This window comes from Pezoporus flaviventris, unplaced genomic scaffold (assembly GCF_033815535.1).
Source record: "Pezoporus flaviventris isolate CSIRO_AGI_PZ_B2104156 unplaced genomic scaffold, CSIRO_AGI_Pfla_v1 ptg000036l, whole genome shotgun sequence".
NCBI lineage: Eukaryota > Metazoa > Chordata > Aves > Psittaciformes > Psittacidae > Pezoporus > Pezoporus flaviventris.
In genome coordinates, this window is record NW_026892584.1 from 17,229,997 (window position 1) to 17,249,529 (window position 19,533).

The 19,533-nt window shown below is 36.3% G+C and overlaps 1 protein-coding gene across 4 annotated transcripts in view; it reads left to right on the top strand.

The window, feature by feature from the left end:
• Window positions 1–6,477: 6,477 nt before the first annotated feature.
• FMN1 (formin 1) overlaps window positions 6,478–19,533 on the top strand; it is a 188,004-nt gene continuing 174,948 nt past the window's right edge. For 3 of the 4 annotated variants that reach the window (XM_061463381.1, XM_061463385.1, XM_061463384.1), the window contains exon 1: window positions 6,478–6,628. The gene's annotated coding sequence lies outside the window, so the exon portion shown is untranslated. Of the gene's footprint in view, window positions 6,629–10,975; window positions 11,053–19,533 lie in introns of those variants that run through there. The other variant, XM_061463382.1, reaches the window with a different exon arrangement.

A 19,533-nucleotide genomic window follows, 5' to 3' on the forward strand; every position in this document is an offset into this window, starting at 1 on the left:
CTGATTCTTGTGTCACTGTTAAATATCAGTCTTCTTTCTGGAACAATTGGGAGTATTAACTGCTTTCCTTTTGGTTGTCTTAGACTTGGCATGCTCTGCTGTTTTGTAGACAGTGTAGACGCCAAGTCTGGCCAGCATCAGGCAATTACAAGAAGTTCAAATTAGATAGGGACAGAATTTTAAGTAATACTGTTGTTCAATGTCTGAAGAGTTTGAACTGGGATTTTATTTTAGTGAGATTGCATAATGTTTGTTGTCAAGAAAATATTTCTTAGTAACTTTCAGTAAATAAAGCTACTTTTCTTCTAAGCTAACTGTCCTTAGGAGAAATATGTCAAACTCACATGATCAATTTATGAAGCAGCTCATGTGATTAAATGTTCATTAAATCTGTGTTTTTCCCCTTCCAAATATTTATCGTGTTTGCAGAACAGCTGAATGTGTGATTTCTTTTTTATAATCAGAATAAATTGAGGGGGAAAAAAAAAAACCAAAACAGAGTTAGAAAAGCTGCAACTTTTTTTTTTGTTTGTTTGTTGTTGTTTTTTTGTCCATGTATTACTTTTCTTCTTCTTCCCCACGTTTTATTTCAGACTGCTAGCTCTGAGAAATACTAGTTTTGCATCTTGTTAATTCTACTTAATTGTCACTGTTGCTAAACTGCATTTGATTAAAATGTGTTTAAAGCCTTTGATACAGGTAGAAAGAATATGACATGTTTTTCCGTATTTTTATTTTTTATGCAGAACTGCTGCTGTTTGGTATTAACATTGTTTCATTGAGGTTGTGTTTTTTTTTTTTTTCTTAAGCAAGCATTTGTAAGTGACAATGTATCTATTGAGTATGCTTTTGTTATTTTAGTCTCTTTAGATCCTCTCCTGACTTTTTAAATATTAAACTTTAGCATATACATCAAGTACAAAAATGCTACAGTGGCATAATGGAGACAGACGTCTGGACTGCTTTATAGCTGCTTTTATCTGTATGTAGTTTAGTATGCTGAGAGTGACATGGAAACCAAGACACACTCCATCAGTGTTCTGCACTTTTTTCATTTAGCCTTTATTTTGAATGTACACAATAAATGGGCTTTTAGTTATACCCTTTTTTTAAACATCTCTATGCAGACTGAATCCATTTCTTCTTTGGGAAATGCACCTGTTTGATTCTTTGTTGACTAGGGCTGCAAAATAGCAAATGTATCTGGAAGAAAGAGAGGTAAAAGAGGTAGGAGTGGTATTGAGTTTCTGCTGTCCTAAGACCTTTCTTTTTAACTTAAAATCATTTCTGAGGGGACAATGAGATTGAAAGAAAAAAATAGAAAAACGCTGCACAGTTGCTGAATGTTGGTTGTAACAACTGATTTTATGAATAATGGTGTGGCATAAAATGTAAATGAGTTAATTGTGGCTGCAAATAGCAGGCATTTGCTGTCATACAAAGCAGGAGAAAATTCTGAGGTCTCTGAAATCTCTTATCTGAAGCTCTGTCATTCTGGCAGGCTGATGAGCCAAAGAGAATAAAACCACAGGCATGCAGAGGCAGTAGTCTTGTGCACAGTGCCTTTGATGGTGTGTTGGTGGAATAATTTGGCTAAGTATTGGAAACATACCATGTGAGAGCTAAGCTCTCTTGACTTCGAAGGGGTTCTGTCTGCCTATAGAAGCAGTGCATCTGCTAGTAACTGTTTGTTTTGATTCTTCAGGTATGCATTCAGTGTCTCCACAATCTTTCACCCTGTATAACTGATACATACAGATACATGCATCATGTCATTATATACTAATTATTTTTTTTTTGTCACAACACTCCACTACTAGCCTCACTTAAATGAATGGCTGTATCTAGAGTTATTAGTCTTATAATAGTATTCAATGCCATACACACACATTCTTCTCACAATCTGAGTGTTTAGTTTGCATAAGCAGTCATGCTAATTTTCTTTTTTTCATAAGGGTTTGATGGTGTATTAGCTTAACGTAAATCTGTTAACATGTAGTATATGCCAAACAGTAAACTTTTTAAAATATCATTACAAATAAATGGTCTGTATAAGCATTAGAGAATGCTTGAAATATGCATGCTTGTGTTTTCATACTACAGTATGTGAATCAAGTGATATTTTTTCTTGTATTCCTTATTTTCAAAATTTAATTGCCAGAGGTTCTTTAATTCCCTTCTTATACTCCAGCCTGACAGAGAACCTCAGTATCAACATACTGACAAAACTGATCCTACTAACACCCTTACCATTAGCAGTGTTTAAGTCGTGTAAATGCATGTTCATTTCCAGAGAGATCGTCTGCAGTAAGTTTTTTGTAACATCTTGTCTGCTTTCTGCAAGAGTCCTGATCACGTTCCCTTCCCCTAAAGATAAGTAATTTTTCACCCTGTTCTCAGAAATGTGCTAACACACACTTCTGTTGTAAGATTAGCTTCCTTCTTGTTGAAAATCAGGTCATGTAATAGCAAGAGTTGGCAGCACTGTGAAGCCTTATACATTCAGAATTTTGAAAATTACAAAGCTTTTCTGCTGTCCTTTGCAGTTCTGAATTATTTAATCAGGCAGAAAGCTATTCTGGCCAAAGTTCATCGTTTGGGTGAACTGAAAAATTAGACTTGGTAAAATTTGAAACAGGCAAATTTGTATTTCTGATTAGAATAAAATATTTTATATTGATGCATGACAAATGGATTGCTAATGTAAACTGTACTAGCTTTTTTTGAGGTCAAGATTTATGTATAAACCAAATTAACACAATGCAGTATAATATACGTTGCAGAGACAAAAACCCCACTCTGCTCAAAAAAACTCCATCCAATCAATTTTATAAACACATTCTAATATAGAATCATAGTATCATAGAATAGTTAGGTTTGGAAAGAACCTTAAGATTATCTAGTTCCAACCCCCCTGCCATGGGCAAGGACACCTCACACTAAACCGTGTCACCCAAGGCTCTGTCCAACCTTAGCCTTGAACACTGCCAGGGATGGAGCATTCACAACTTCCCTGGGCAACCCATTCCAGTGCCTCACCACCCTTACGGTAAAGAACTTCTTCCTTATATCCAATCTAAACTTCTCCTGTTTAAGTTTGAGCCCATTACCCCTTGTCCTATCACTACAGTCCCTCATGAAGAGTCCCTCCCCAGCATCCCTATAGTCCCCCTTCAGATCCTGGAAGGCTGCTATGAGGTCTCCACGCAGCCTTCTCTTCTCCAGGCTGAACAGCCCCAACTTTCGCAGCCCGTCTTCATATGGGAGGTGCTCCAGTCCCCTGATTATATATTTGCATTCAGGTTGTTCATAAGTAGTGCTATTGACTTTTTCTTCTGCATGAAGACACAAAGTAATGTAGGTCCTACAGGTCAATTTTTACTTATTTTAATAATATTCAAGAAAACAGTTGGTGTCTTACACTTAACTAGGTGATTTCTCTTTTTTTGTCTATCAATTAAACCAGCATTGCAATTGATCCTGTTAAGGACTCCATAAAATTTCACAATTTATTCTCAGTATTATTGAGAAGAATTTCTACTAAGCTTTAGACATGAGAAGAAAACTGGTGGGGGGACAGAGAAGACATCATGATCTGAAGTAGTAATTGGAGCATGGAATCTCTGGAATTATGAAGCTAATAAGCACATCTCATACTGCTGTTCCAAGGCATAGGGCAGTGTGGATTAAAGAATATGGGATGATGACACAAGGGGGATCTGAGGGACTGTGGGAGTCGGAATTGAAGAATACAGAGCTGGGGGGATCTGGGCATATATACTATGCCATAAACAGATTCAATTCATTCAAACAAGTCAGGAAAAAAAAAACAACAGTTCTTTTGGGTTCAAAACTAGCCATGCAAATATGAGTAGACAATGAATTGTTGAATTGCCTCAGAATTCAGAGTATTAATTTTAAGTTGAGAAAATGAAATCTTATATCCCTGTTACACTGAAGTGTCAGCTCTGACGTGCAATGTTAAGAAAATAAACATATTGAAAGATGGAAACACCTGTTCAGGGATGAGAAATTGGTGCAGTCATGAAAAGAAAGGAAAATGAAGGTGGTTTATACAGGATGGCTTTTTGCTTTTTAGTTCTTCACGTTCAAACAGACTGGTAACAACTACTTTGGCAGCAAGCTGCTGTACCTTTTCTAGTCTCATTTTTGCATCATATACTTTGTGTTTTCCTCATGTACTTCTAGGACTTTACCTGTACATCTCTATGGACATTTTTTCTAACAATAGTGCAAAAAAATATTCATCTTTTGAACATTCCAAAGAATCATAAATATTCAGTTGGCCACCCTGTATTCTCATATTTAGCCCTTAGAAGTTATTTTAGACTCAGATTTCCAGACATCAAAGTCAGTCAGTAGCTCTCCAATTCAGACATTGCATCTGAGAACATTTTTGCTGAAGTGTTTCAGCTGATGATTAGCTATGATTTCTGGTGATACTTTTCAGAATACAGAAGCAGCCTGAATTGGAGGCTGTTACTCATTTCTTTGTTCCATGAAGGTCTTCACTTGTATGAGCCTTCCACACTCAGTTGAACAGAAACTAAAACAAGTAATAATCATACTGGTTCCATGCAACAGCTTGGGTTATTATACTGGAATTTAACAGTTGATAAAAGCTCCCGAGAACTTCAAGCAACAGTTATCATTGCTTACCATCCAAATGCATGGATTAAGACATTAAACTGTAGCTGAAAGTAAGGATTGTTTCATCTAAAGAAGGATCAGTTTGCATACTCGATCTAGTCAATAGCTCTAATTAGTATGTCAATTTAGCAAATAGATGACTTCCAACTTTTAATGTTCCTTTAAAAATTGAATGGTTTCAAGCTCCTTTTTAAATACATTTCTACATAAGCTCTTACCGCTTGCTTCATACAAATCTATACTAGTGTTCTATATAGGGTAAATGAAGCAGAAGGCAGGTTGCATTTATCCTATGACAAGATGAAAAGCTGATTATGCAGATGAGTGCAGATGAAGTGGAAACCTCTTGCAGATTAGGTTTTGCTCTCAGTGTGCCCTACATTGCAGCCTGACATGATCATTTCATGTTGGTTGCTTTTTGTGAACTCTGTCTCCATATACACCATATGCTCATAAAAAGGGCAGTTACTAACAGGGTAATTGTTAATCTTTCTTTGAAAATACTAAGCACCACAGGAGAAAATCTTACTTCCAGCCTTTTTTGTTTTGCCATTCCATAGTCTGCAGACATGTCTCAATATGCAGCGTATGTGCCAGTATTTACGTACAGGCTATCAGTTGATTATGAAACGATGTTGTGAGTGGCCTAAAGGGATAGGAATCTGACAATGCCCCGTGTTTCAAAGGGAGATGGGTGATTTCTGTTAAGATCACATTTGTTTATGAAAGATCTGCAGTGAGCTCATAAAGAATTTAATAAACCTACCACATATTAATGGAGCTCAGCAGAACCAAATATGACAGTTTTAGGAGTATGTAAGTCATGGTGAGAAAGGATATTTCATTGCACTGTTTCAGTATCAAGAAGGGTCTTAAACATCAATGGGAATCACAAGACCGTGTCTTTCTCCCATTTGTCTGTTACTAGTATTTTTACTGTAACTCTGTTACTTCTGAATTGTCTCTATTATTTTCACCTAAGTATGTTGTTCCAAAGACTTTTTGTTTCCTTTACGATGTCTTCCAGAACGGAATACTTTCAGTGAAGAGTAGCAGAAATGGAAGATTACTTGTAAAAAAAAAAAAAAAGTTTACACCAATAAATGAGGTAATTTTCTTGCTCCACCTAGAATCCTGTCCCTTGAAATAGCTAAGTATTTTGTAAGGTCCTTTAGGAAACAAGCTTGTGTTGTGATTTACCTCTTCAAGCAGCGTTAGAAGTAACGGGTAGCAGGATTCCTTGTCCTCTAATGCTGCAGTTCAGAGTTATGTCTGATTTACTTAAGGGCCGATTACAATTTCTGTGGTAAGCGGTAGCTCCATGACTGGCAGTGACGCTCTGCCAGGCGGCGAACAGCTTTGGTGGATTACGCAAAGGCAGTTTATGACAAAAATACGCAGGCAGGAGCCTCGATGCTTTAAGCTCTCCGCAAACCCGCAGTTCGCTGGAGAACCCTTTCCTGACACGTCAAGCGGCAAGAATAAATGGCACAGCGACGGCCCTCGCAGAGAGCCACAGAACCCCTCCGGCCCCTCGCCAGCGCTCCGGAGGCGACGCCAGAGGCCACTCACTGCCCCGCACGCCCTCAGCCCCGGCTCCGCTGCCCCCCGCCGCTCCCCGCCGCCTGCCGTCAGTGCCGGGCGGCCGCGCAGTCCCGCCATTGGTCACTGGCTCCGTCAATCCCTTCGTGTCACCTCCCCCGCCGGCAGGGGCTGCTGAGGCACGCGCACAGCCAGGGGCTCCTGCGTTGGGAATGAGTCTGGCGGCCAGGACCTGGACGAGGACTAGGGCTAGGGCTAGGGCTAGGGCTAGGGCTAGGGCTGGCTGGAGGCGAGCTCCGGGGTCAGGGCTATCTCGGGAGGGCTGCAGTCGCGCAGCCACTCAGCATCGCATGTCCTCCCCTGCACCTCAAGCAGCAGCGGGAGCATCTGAACCCAGGGCTCCGCTTCTCGCAAGGTAATGCCCTTTCGTTTGCTCCTCTACCGCTCTGCCCATCTGCTCGGTTCCTTGCAGTGGCTTCTGTCGCAGTCGAATGGATTAGAAAATAAAACCTCTAACTCAGGACTGCAAAGAAGGGATCTGGTTCGTCCTCATTTGCGTCTCGTCGGCTTCCTCTGTGTTTACTTACAAATAGCTTCTGCGGCATCATAAAAACTGGGATCGCTTAGTTTCTTTTGCGGTCCTAAGGAAGTCCGTGGCTTTCTTCCCTGCCCCCTTCTCTCCCCTTTTCCTGTCAGCGCTGCTAATATAAGTTGTCACTGGATTACTTCATACCGACCCAAAATTACTCTTAAATCTGTATGCTCTTTTTTTATTCTTGATTAATATATGGGATGGGCACAGGGAAGTGGGGGATGCAGCATTTGGCCAGTGCAAATAGCCTCATGCACTCAGGAGGGCAGAGGAGTGGAAAACACGTGATTAATATTTACAAGGTTCAGACAATCTGTTACTCTATATTGTAAATCTTACGGGAGCCACCATTGCAGATGAGGCTACTGAACTGTTATCCAGAGTTAGAATGCGTTTGTGTAATGACATTTCCGAACATCTTCTACAAGTAGGAAAAGGACACATAATGACATTCTGGAGAACTCCTCAAGTGCTGTCTTGCACTGTCTCCTTTCTTCAGTGCAATACTAAATCACATTATAACTGGTCTGGGAACTGTATATACTTAGTCCTTCCGGCTGTCCCACTGTCTTGTCTTGTGATCCTAGTTTTCCCTAGAGTGTAGCAGGAATCATCATGAGTCCTTACTTTCTTAGAGACTCACAGAAAATGAATAATACTTAAAAATTGCTAAGAAATGACAGAAAATATTTTATTATGTTCCTAATTTTAGTTATTTCTATCCATCCTTTGAATTGTTTGTGATGATTTAATGATCATTTTACTTGCAGAAATGCTTTGTGCAAGTGTTATCATTAAACCATTATGTGCACATTTAAGGCTATTTCCACAAGTATATCTGTATATTACTATGAAGTAAATCACTTACACATGATGCTCTGAAACTTTCACCTTTCAGGTAGCTTGGCTTGTGCTTGCAGGTGAATTGTCTTGTTTTGGTAAGTTTCAGCAGAAATAGTTCAGCCGCTTTAGATTAAATGGACAGTGGAAGAGAGAAAGAAGAAGTGCTTTTTGTCTTACTAAAAAAAAAAAAAAAAGAAACTGTCAACCCATAACATCATCAACTTAATTTGAAGGACTGTAGACAGAATATCTAAGGGAGATAATAGAGAGCTGCTATTTGGTACGAAATCAAACTATCTTGTGAAGTGCCTTTTTAACAATGGAAATTAGTTTTGACTTGAGTGCCACCTATCTCATTAAAAGTCAAGTGCCATGAACATGCATGTTTCCTTGTGGGTTTTTATAGATGTATGGGTAAGGTGTACAGCTGCATTGGCCAGGGTGACTTAATCAGGTAGTAAGTAGTGAACAGCAGGTGAATGTTTCCCTAATATTTTGCAACTTGTTAGGATAAGACTGAAGTACTGATCCATTATTCAATCCTTGTTCACTTAATTTAAAAAATAAATTGCTAATTTTTTTCAAAGAAAAAATTAATCTCTTACTGTAAGGTGATGACAAACTGGGTAAAATCTCACTCTGAGAAAGCTTAACAGTTAGGAACTGAAGACCCCTTTTTGCTCTAAGCAAATATCAAATAGAAGATTGAGAAATGGCTACTTTTCAAAGTAAGTACCAAAGTAATGAATGTCAGCTTTATACTGATACCTGTTAGGATGTAAAAATGTGGTGAAGAGCTAGTTCTGTCTGGGACATGAAGAACTGCTGGGGTTTGTGTGTGGATTTTGTTTTGGTTCCTGTGGTTTGTGGGTTTTGTGGTTTTTTTGGTTTTGTTTTGGGGGGGGTTTCTTTGTGGTTTTCATTTTTTTTTTCCCTAACTGGGAAAGGACTTAACAACCTGCTTTTACTCTGGCAGCAAAAAAAGGTAATTTTTCTGCTTTATTAAAGAACAGCTGTTGATGAAATTTGTCTATGTAAAGGCATATGTAATCTTGGGCCTTTACAGCATCATTTAACAAGGTGATCCTTTCTGCGCCTTTGATCCTGTTTTAACTTGCACACATCAAATGTTTGAAAGTGGAACCAAAAGTCAAAAGCAAGCTTTGTAAGTTACCACGACTTATACTCTTCAGAGATGGTCAAGAGTAGGAAAAGGAAACCAAGAATAAACACAGAGGTCTTTGTTAAGGCTCTAGGGTGGGATCACATGCTGCTCTTTACTATACAGTATTTAAGAACTGAATGAGAAAAAATTTCTATGTGCCTCTGTTTTGATGCTTTCAGATATTAGTTTGCAGCCCTTTCTCCTCCTGGCCTCTGAGAACATTTGTCAGCTTTTAATTTTGGTTTAGCTGTTTTGGCATGAAAGAAATTCTTCTAGCGTAGATCTCATAAGATTTTCAAAATATATACTCTGAATGTATATTCCATTAGTTTTAGGTATCATGAAGAGCACCAAAAAGGCAAGACACTGTCTGTCACAGAGTGATCAAATAGAAATAAATCAATGGAATCTGAACCTTAATTGGGTATAAATTGTTTCTACTGTTTCAGCATTTTTCATATATTTATACATTATTCCTTTATGCCCAAGCTCATTTTTGTTATTAATAGCCATGTCTCCTTGTTATCGTTGCTAGTTGGCACCATCCAGGTTTATTTGCACATATTTGAAGACAGTAAGAGGAAAGGCTGCATTAATATTTTAATGACCAAGCACAACAAGTCAGTCCTTGTGATTTTTGTTGATTATTTTTATCTGATTGTATGCCTAATTATCTGTTTAGTTCAACCATTCTCTGTGACAATGGAGCCTGTAAACTGTAGAGCTGCCAGAAAAAGGGAGGCTGAGGGAGGTTTTTGCTTTTTGCCATGATCATTTAAAACCTTATGCAATTTCATAATGCCTTTCCAGTTTAATGTTTGTGATTCTGCTTCCCTGTAAGTTGCCAGAGTAGAGATACAGTATGTATAGTGAGTCTCAGCATTTCCACCTGAGAACAGGGAAAGAAAGTGCACAAATTGTACTGCATGAATTCTTATCCAAGTAACTACCTCCTAGTCCTGCAGATACTGCTGTTTTTTCCCTTTCCATGGAAGGTCGAACCTCTGATCATTATTTTGGGCATTCAGCTTGATTTTCAATACAGTTCTATGTGGTAATAATGGAGGGTTTAGTATCTTCATAATACCATATATATTGTGTTGAGTTGGGCCCTTAGAAAATTATGTAAGACCTGTAAATTCTTAATATTGAATTGCTTCTGTCCTCCATTTAAGGAGTTGTTAAATCTTGTAAATTATTTTAAATGGTATTACTGAAATCTTGAAGTAAAATTAATTAAATACGTTAATTACATCAAGATTTAACTTGACACATTTCTCAAAGCTATTCTTTTTATCTTGCTGTATTTTAAGCTTATTAACTGAAATACTGTGACTTCATGTTTTAATCTTCTTGCTTTTTTCCCATGAGGGTTATCTTGTTGCTAAAGTTAGATCTCTGTGGGGGGGGATCTATGCAACCTGTTCAATCTTGAAAAAAATTGAGTTTTATAAATACTTGTAAACATTATTATTGGTAGAAGTGCATTTGCCTGTTGACACACTTGCAAAATTTAATGAAAATTCCAAGTACCGTCTTCTATGATAGGCCTCAGACCAAGAAAATCACAATGACATTTAAGCAATTATCCATTTTCAAGACTTTAAATGTTAATTAATTTGCATAGGACAGATAAAAAAAGACTAAATATATATATAAAACCCAATACTTAAGTATATATTTGTTTAACAGGCCTTTAACTTATTGTTATCTCTCCTCTCAGACAGATAGCAACTTGGTTTATAATTTTTTTGTTACTTGTAGTCATATGTCAAAAACATTTAGCTATGGATGAAATGCTGCTAGCAAAAAGTTGCACTGAAGAAAACAAATGAAACTGTATTTCTCTGCTTTAACACTTCCTCCTTTGAAGTGTTAATGTGATCATCACAAGTCATTACATTCTATTTCATCCAGTACAGCCAAGACTTTCAAAACATGAATGATAAGTATAATTTTTGCAGCAACCAATATTCCTTAAGGCTAAAGTAATTTGAAGATCACTAAAGTGAAGGGGGAAAAGTTTAAAAGCTTTCTGAGTTTAATCTCAAATTTGCTTTTTTTTTTAAATATTTTACAATATGCATAGTTAAAGATAGATTTGTTAACTCGTCAAATACATTATTTCAAATAATTGTTCTTGATCCCTAAGAACTTAATGTGGACAGCATCTTTGACCTTTCACTACAGAAAGATATATTCAAAGCTTGCTGGACTTAATGGAAGGATTCTTCTAAAGGTATGAAGTGTTTTTATAAGAGGGTTTTCTAATTGCTGTTATTATTCTTTTAAATTTAATTTTTCTTCTGTCTTCACTACTGAAGCTTCCTTGGCATTTACGCCTCCTCTTGCAGTTGGTCCAAACTTTTTGCAGCTGGAAATACTTTCCTTGCTCATGAAATAGCTCAAAGATACAACATAGCCTTTTAGTTTTCTTCTCCTTTGCTTTTTTTAACTACTGAATTGAGTTTAAATTCAGACTATATGGGTATGCCAGATGTGTCTCTGAAATTGAAGTCTGGCAAAAGACCTTTGGTCTGAAAGGCTATGTACTAAATGCTTCATGGGACTAACAAGCATGGACATGCAATAATTAAATAAAAATATGATGTCTTTGTTTAGTGAAACTGAAGATGCTAAGCAATACAAAACAGACCAAGATGCAGCTCTTGCCTTGAGACTCTGCTGTCTGAACAAGCAAAAGTAAAGCTTTTGGACAAAGATTAAAAAGACAATTCTTTTATTTAAAAAATGTTTATTTAATCAAAGTCTGTCTTGTGTTTCAAGTATCATGCAAATTGGAGCTTCTTCCTGTTTCACCTCCCATGTACGTAAGCTTGTTTCCTGATACTCAATTAAAAAAAAAAAACAAAACCAGCAAGGCTGATTACTACCATCTATACTGAATTTGGTCAGGCATGTTTCATTGTAAGACTCTTTTCAGTAACAGCTTTGGGGCATTTAGTTATATCAGCTGCATTCTCCCTGTCAGATATTCCTCTCTGAAATATTTTTCCTTAAAAAATCTTAGTAAAAAACTAAGGCAATTATTTTTGGAAGTAAAACTGGAGGAGTGGGGTGAGAAATGACAAATATAATTTTGATCAGGTTATAATCTATTAAACCTATTTAATATCTTTAAATTCTGTAAGAATTGCTATTGACATTACTTAGAAAAAACTCCCTTATTTATAAGGCTATGAAATTTGGGAATGACCTTTTGCATTAAATCCTGTATGCTGAATGTATCTTTATCTGGAATGCAGTGTTTGCCTCTTCAGCAGTCAGAAAACTGTTCCAGTCCAAAAAAAACTGAAGCAAGATGATTAACTCATCTGTTCTCTCAGTTCTTTCCCTGCTAAGTGCCCAGGAGCAGAAGAATATAAAAACCTGACTGAAGTGCAGAGAGGTTGTTTTTGTTTGTTTAAATGCTGTACTTCTTCAAATATTCTGTTTCAAACAGACTATGTTAACAGTGATTTCTTTGGGATATGTGTTGCCATTGCTTGGTCTTTAATGTTTGCTGGTTTACTACTTATTACATTAAAGACTTTTCATAGTTGTAATATTGCAGAACCTTTTATTAGCAATGTCTTAGTCAAATAGGAGAGTCTGTGCTGGAAATATAATTTGTTAACTTGTTGCAAATTAGTCACCTTTCTCAAACAGATTTGGGCAAGTATGTTCTGGGGTGTGGTTGAACTCTCCCAACAAAATTCTGGTAGTGATGAGGATGTGTGTCATCTTTTTTCTTTTTTCCTTTTTTTTTTTTCTTTTCTTTTAACTTGCTGACATAGTTGTATGTGAAAAAACAACATACTGCTTTACTAAGTTGTTGTAGGCTAAAGAAGGATAACAACTTTCATGTCAGTCTGTTTTTCAAGGGGGAGAGGTCTCATTTCTCTCTGTAACTAAAATTGAAAAGGTGCAATTAGCACAGATAAAATATTAGCAGAAAAACAAACCTCCAACAAACACTTGTACAAATTATTTTGTGTATTTTCAAATTATGGCAGGTTATATTCAGAAAGTACTCTGGATAGAAGAAAAATATATTACTTTCTATCAGAGCTTCCATTAGCATCTGCCAGTGCTTCCAGTGGACGAACTTCTCAGTTTGCTTAGTCGTGTTTTAATCTCCAAGAATCAGCTTATACCTAACTAAGCTCCTTAAAAGAATTCTTTGCTTTTCTTTAATCACTAGTAGTTCCAAATGCAGTTATTTCCTACTTTATACTCCAAGTTCAAAACTAGACCTGGCAGGAAATGGTTTATCTTTTTTTGTAAGTTATTTATTAAAGAAATGATGCATTAGATTTCTTGCTCAACCTGCAGTATAATGGTAAAACTCTTATCTGGATTTTTAAAAATAGACTTTTCAAATATTGTATGCTCTGTTCTTTCTTTCCCATTCTCTTTTTACTGTAAAAGACATCAGTGTCATCCAGATTACTATTTATTTATTTAATTATTTTCCATCTATAACATTTTTCTACTGTTGAAAAAGGCAATTACAAAAATGTAATTCACTGGAATTCTGCAGTACTTTTAAGTTGGGAATATTTGGAACAATTAGAATGCAGGAACAGCCTGTGGAGCTTTTCTTTTTTAAAGTTTGTATTTAGCTATGTCAGAAAATGGGTTTGCGGAATTAGGGGAATAATCCTATCATATTTTAAATATTTCATATCATGTTTCTAGATATGCTCCGTGCTTCTTTTTTCTTCCTTCTCATGTGCTCTCTTCTGTAACAATGCACTAACAAGCAAAATTCAGTTCAAGTCTTTGAACATCTTCATATTTCTGTGAAATTGTAATGTTCTGTTTCAACTGTAATCATCAGCAGAAAATAATGTTCTAAGAGAGATTTCTGTTCTGTGATCTTCATTCCAGCATCATTCTTAAAATATACATCACCTTTTAGATAAAATATAGATATTGTAAAACCTGTAATTGTCATACATTTCAAGGTAATGGCTCTCTGTAATCTTGTGATAGTTTCTTCTTTTGTTAAAATTTACTGTGTGTTATTACAAGAGGTTTCAGTGAGATACTTAGTCTAACTGGAAGACAAAACATTCTGTGAACTTTAATTAGGTGACAAAATTTAATAGGATATCTAAAAGTGCTTATTATCTGGAGATTATATGTCCCTTTTATATGTGTTCCATCTATTCTCATCCATGTAATTGTGGTTGTCATACAGAAAGAGTTCTTTTGTCAGATCGTTACCCTATATCCATTGCTTTGATTCCTGTTGTGTAGATTTGCTGCTACCAAGTGATTTACCAAGGCTGTCTTGTGGCCTTAGACAGATTTGTGAGAAACCAGAAGCATTTGCTTGTGGTTCTTCACATAGACCACTTTCATGAGGAAGTGGAGTGAAAATGAGACTTTGTAGTAGCAGAGCATAAATGTCCTTGTCTGGTCATATCGTGATATTGTACTTTGGAAATCAATAAGAAACCATGAATGTCGTTTGATTAGTGGATGATTAAAAGGATGGTTTACCTCTTTATGGATTAAATTTTGTTGTTCCAAACACTGTATAAACTGCCTGGTCAATCTGTACTGTGCTAGTGGCCATTTAAATGTAGCTTGGAAGATGTATTGTCTCTAATGAATCCGGAGTGCCAGGTAACCCAGAGTTTCTATTAGGGTTACAAGTTCATCTAGTTAGCTGTAGCTTGCCAGTGCTTTGCGAATCAAAAGGTTTTGCCTAATATAATTTCTCACTCTGCTACCTATTTTAACATCTCCTTCATTCTCATTGTTCTGTCATGTCCTTTGACTTTGTACTTTCTGTCATTCTGTCTTAAAAATTCAAAATCATATATAAGAAAGGAGTCAGCACTGAAATATGGATTTTGAGGAGTATATTTTATTATTTATAAGTTTATAGCAGATACTTGGTTTTAAGTAGAGATTGCAACACAATATCAGGCAAACTATTTTTACAGGAAGTGTAATACTGGAAACCTTTTTTTCTTTTATGGGATTATGTATCTACTGTAAAATGGAAGCTACTAACACAAGGGCATACAAGAACTTTTATTGAAGGAATACTATGGTGAGTTAAGCTGTTTTATAAGCAACCAAAAGAAATCCACTGAATAGGAAAGACCAGTTTCAAGAATATCATTGACATTATATACATCTCATTCTGAGGTCTTTGAAAAATAGCGTTCTAAAGATACCCTTATGATGGTTTAGTGGTGGATTTGGCAGTGTCAGGTTTACAGTTGGACTCAGTGATCCTAAAGGTCTTTTCCAACCTAAATGATTCTGTGATATTTATTACCCTTTAAGGCATCCTTTTTAATTTTTTCTGTTTTTGCAATAGCAATTTTTTTATAAGTCCCTGTTCCTTCATTGAAAGGCTTATATAGCTTCTCACCATGTGGCTTTTAGAAAGGGGTCACTAGCAAGTTAGTGCAGATGGGTGGAACTTGTTGGAACTAGAACTACATGGTTGTAATAAGGAAAAATGTAATTCATGCCTGGCATTTAACTTTGATGAATTGTAATGGAGGTCACCTGGCTCAAATCATAGGAGCAAGAATCTGAATAAAGGGACTTCCTTGCTAAGAGTACAACTGAAAATATTAGGCGTTGTGATGTTTTATAGTGAAGAAGGTCACTGTTTTAAAAATACTGTTAACACTTCAGAAACTAAACTATTAGTGAAGTCAGTAATTTCCATATTGTTCTAGTTTTGCAGTGTATGTTTTTCTTAAACAATTTTGGAGACGATGCGATGTGAGTAATATATGTATTTTGTTTGTTTCCCAACCCGACTAGTCAAATGTAATATAAATTTTAAGAATAAATGGTGAGCATTAGTTCTAAACCCCAAAATATCATCATTGCTTTTTTTTTCATCTCCTGTGCACTAGAAAGGTAATAGGCTTATTTAGAACTATTACAAATGAGACAGTGGTCTGTAAAGGACCAGGAACAAGCACAGGGCAGTTTGGCTTCTGAGAATGTATTTGTTTCTAGTGAGATGTCATCATATGATTTAGTCCATTCAGAAACTTAAAACCAATTAACTTTGCATGCCACAAGAGAGTTTAAGCAGGAGAAGGAAATGATGCAGTTTGTCTCTATCAACAAGTTGTGCTCAGTAAATAAATATCATTGCAGTTTCATTTCAGTTTTTTCTAGCTTGTGACATGGATCCTTCTGTCCATTTTTTTACTACCTTTACAATGCTTTTTCTGTTTTGGTATGTAAATTGGGTACATAACCAGCATACTGTGATAACACAGCACAGAAAGTTAGCTATAGCATACTAATGAACAGATTGCCACCTAATAACAATCAGATACCGGGGAGAGATGGGAAAGTACAGAGTTCTAATTCTTGCTTACTTAAAGATCAGGGAAAGGAGGAAGACCATCTGTCATGCTGAGCAATGAATGGTATGTCCTAATAGAGAGAAGAAACTGGCTCCCTAAGAGCACATTTTGAACAGCAAAATGGGTGGATGTGTGGTCCCTAGACTTTGAGAAGCATTAAATCTGGGCCATTTTTTGTCACTAAACTAAAAAAAAAAAAAAAAAAAAAATATTCCTTTAATTTGCAAAAATTCACTCCCTGTAATAAGTTTTGCAAATAGAAGTAGGATTATTAACAGATTGCAAGGTAAACAGAAAAGTAGGGGAAATTAAGTTTGAATGTCCTTAACCAGTTTCTTTTCCTTAACATAACTCTCCTGATAGTTTCTTATAATGCTGCTGCTCATAGAGCAAAGAGTTCACTTTGTTTTCTCATGGCAGATTATTAAAAGACTGAAAAAATGCTGAAGCACTGGAGAGAAAAAGGTTTTCTTAGTAATGATTGTATCTATTAATAGAAATAAGCTTCAAAATACACTAAACAATGCTGCAGTACATGGTATCACATTATCTTTTAAATCAATAGAAAATTTGATAAAGAATATTTTATTGGCCTAGTAACAAAATGTTCCTCTGTTACTGCTATTGTTATTATTACTGGTTTTCTCTAAAACTCACTTTTAATATGATTTAATTTTGAAGTATGTGTAAATTTTCTCATTGTAAGGGGGGTATTATGTTCTCTTCAAAGTGATTGTACATTTTAATGTGTCATCATGTGTGCATCAAACCCAATGTTTAGTTTGGTGTAACTAAGAAGAGATGTAATGGGATGTAACCTGTAAAACAGGTCTAAGCTGGCCTGGCAAGATTTAAAAAAAAAAAAAAATTCTTCAGTAGATTTATTTGCTTGTAACTGAAAAATTGCTTGTAATTGCAATATGATATAAGGGAGAGCCGTAGGTCTCATTTCAGTAATGTAATGACTTGAAGCTCAGATCAGATTAGGGAAACTGCTTGTGTTTTGGGAGGACATAGCCTAGGAAATCTGTGTGGCAGAGGTGAGGGCTAGCTGGTTCTCTCCTTTACACGTTTATTATTTTGTCAAAAAATAAAAAATGTACTCTTCAGAACTGAGCTGAATTTCATCTGCTGATACCACAGAGTCATTTGAGGGTATTAAATTTGGTCATAATGTCTGTGTCTATAGCTACTGGGTCTATATTTTCCACGAGGCTATTTCCTTCTAGTCACTTAATCATATTTCAGTGAGAAAATACAATGTTATTTGAGGTGAAACAAAGGAACACATATAATAATGCAGACTAATTTAACTAAGATTTTTTCCTAGATAAGACTGTGAAATATGAATAATGCAACCTTACTCCATTTATTTAAATAAACCCACAACCAATTCCCTTTTTTGCTACTGCTCCTTTCATTATTTTCTAAATCAATGCATTGTCAAATACTTTTGACGTGATGCATCATCTTCCTTAAGTCAACACTAAGCATAGATTTGGTCTCCTTGGGATATCCACCCTCATCCTCAATTTAGATAGTTTTTTCCCAGTAGCCTATTCTTCTTCCTGGTTTAACAGCTGTATGTTGCCAATGGACCAACTGTGCCATCCCATTTCCTTGCCTAGTAACTCTTGAAATTCTGCTCCTCAATAAACTTCTCCTAAAATGAACTGACTCAGCATGCATTAGCTGGCGCTGCTGAGTATTCATTTACGGAAATGCCCACGTTAACTAGCTCATGTTTCATGGAGCTCACCACAACAGATTACTTGAGGGTCAGTTTGGTGCTTTGGCTAAGGTGATGTACTGACAAACTGCTTTGTAAAGGGTATTCTCTACGGCTTGGGTGAAGAGTGAGCAGGTTCAAGACTGCTCCTGTGATGAAAAAATCTTCTTTGATAGTTATTATTTCTGTATGCAGAACTGCTTAGTTGCATCTGCCAGTGACACACCGTGGCTGCATGATCGCTCAGTTCTACACTAGAAGAACATCAGGCATGCACAGCTGAAGACAGGGAAGACTAAAGTGAGGCTGCTCTTTTAGACAGTACTCAAACTTGTCCATATTTTGAACTCAAAACTCTGGCAATGACTTAAAACAAGAATGCAAGAAGAAACAGTATGGCATAATATTCTCAGAAACTATTGTAGGCCTATGAAACAACAAGCCAGTCTTCAACAGAAGCGTTGACTAAAGGTTTTGCATCTTTCCTACGCCTTCCGATACCTGGATGGGATTCTGAGTCATGCCACGTAGCTATTGACTGCTGGTGAATGGAATTAAGAAGCTTATCTGACCCTAATGGAAGATTGTTCTTGCCGTTAATCTCTCTCCTTAGGATCACTCCTCTGACTTCAAGGATTATGTGTGCAAATTAAGAGTTTTGCTTGCATGAAAAGTGATACTACTCAAAGTAAAAGGAAAGTTTGAAATTATTTAAAGTGCATTATAAACAAATGCAATGCTTTAACAAAACTTAGATCAAAATCACTGTAATAAATGACTACTTGCTGGGAGGATAGGTTTTGCGTAAATGTTGCTTGTTTCTTAAGAGTTAGGATTTGCTGATTACTTATGAAATTATGCCAACAATTTATCGCATCTAACTCCCTGCATAATAAAAACTGATACAATGCTATATATGTAAAAAAAATATAAAACTGAAATATGTGGCATGGTAACGTGACACCTTTCTTTTGACTATTGTTGCCTGAGGCTGAGTTTTACTTTTTGAAATGACAGAAAGTTACCATGTATTTGTGTTTTGAAGCTGAAAACTGAAATTCCTGCATTTTTCAACAAAGAGAAGCCCTGGAAGTCAGCGCTCTTCAGCTTTGCATGCTGCTGGATTAGCTGCTGAGCTTTCTGTCTTTCCCTGATGTTTAGGTGTTTCGTTGTGACTGCAGACTTCTTTACTTGTGGCAATAGAGTTCTTTCTGGATAAAAAGCCAATTTAGTGATCAAAATTAGTAAACCATCTTCTATCATGATGTATCAAATGTAAATAGATCTAATCTGTAGCAAGAAAATACAATGTGATGCAAAGAAAAGGAAATTACAGAGCTCAATAAACTTGCCTGTAGTACAATTACACTCTTTAGTTGAGTCAAAATAGATTTGTATGGTACCTATATGCTAGCCAAGTAAACAGAACCTGATCTTCTTTTTAATTATTTTTTAATTCTTGCAAGTTTTTTTGATGTCACGGCAGTTTCACAGATAAGTGCTAGAAGAAAATGTTCAGCCTTTTATTTTTTTAATGTTTTCTTGGTAAATAGAGCAGTGAGAGCTAATTACATTTTGATGGTGGTGCTGGTTGTGCTGACTGAGAAAAAAGGCAACATACGTGCTTGAA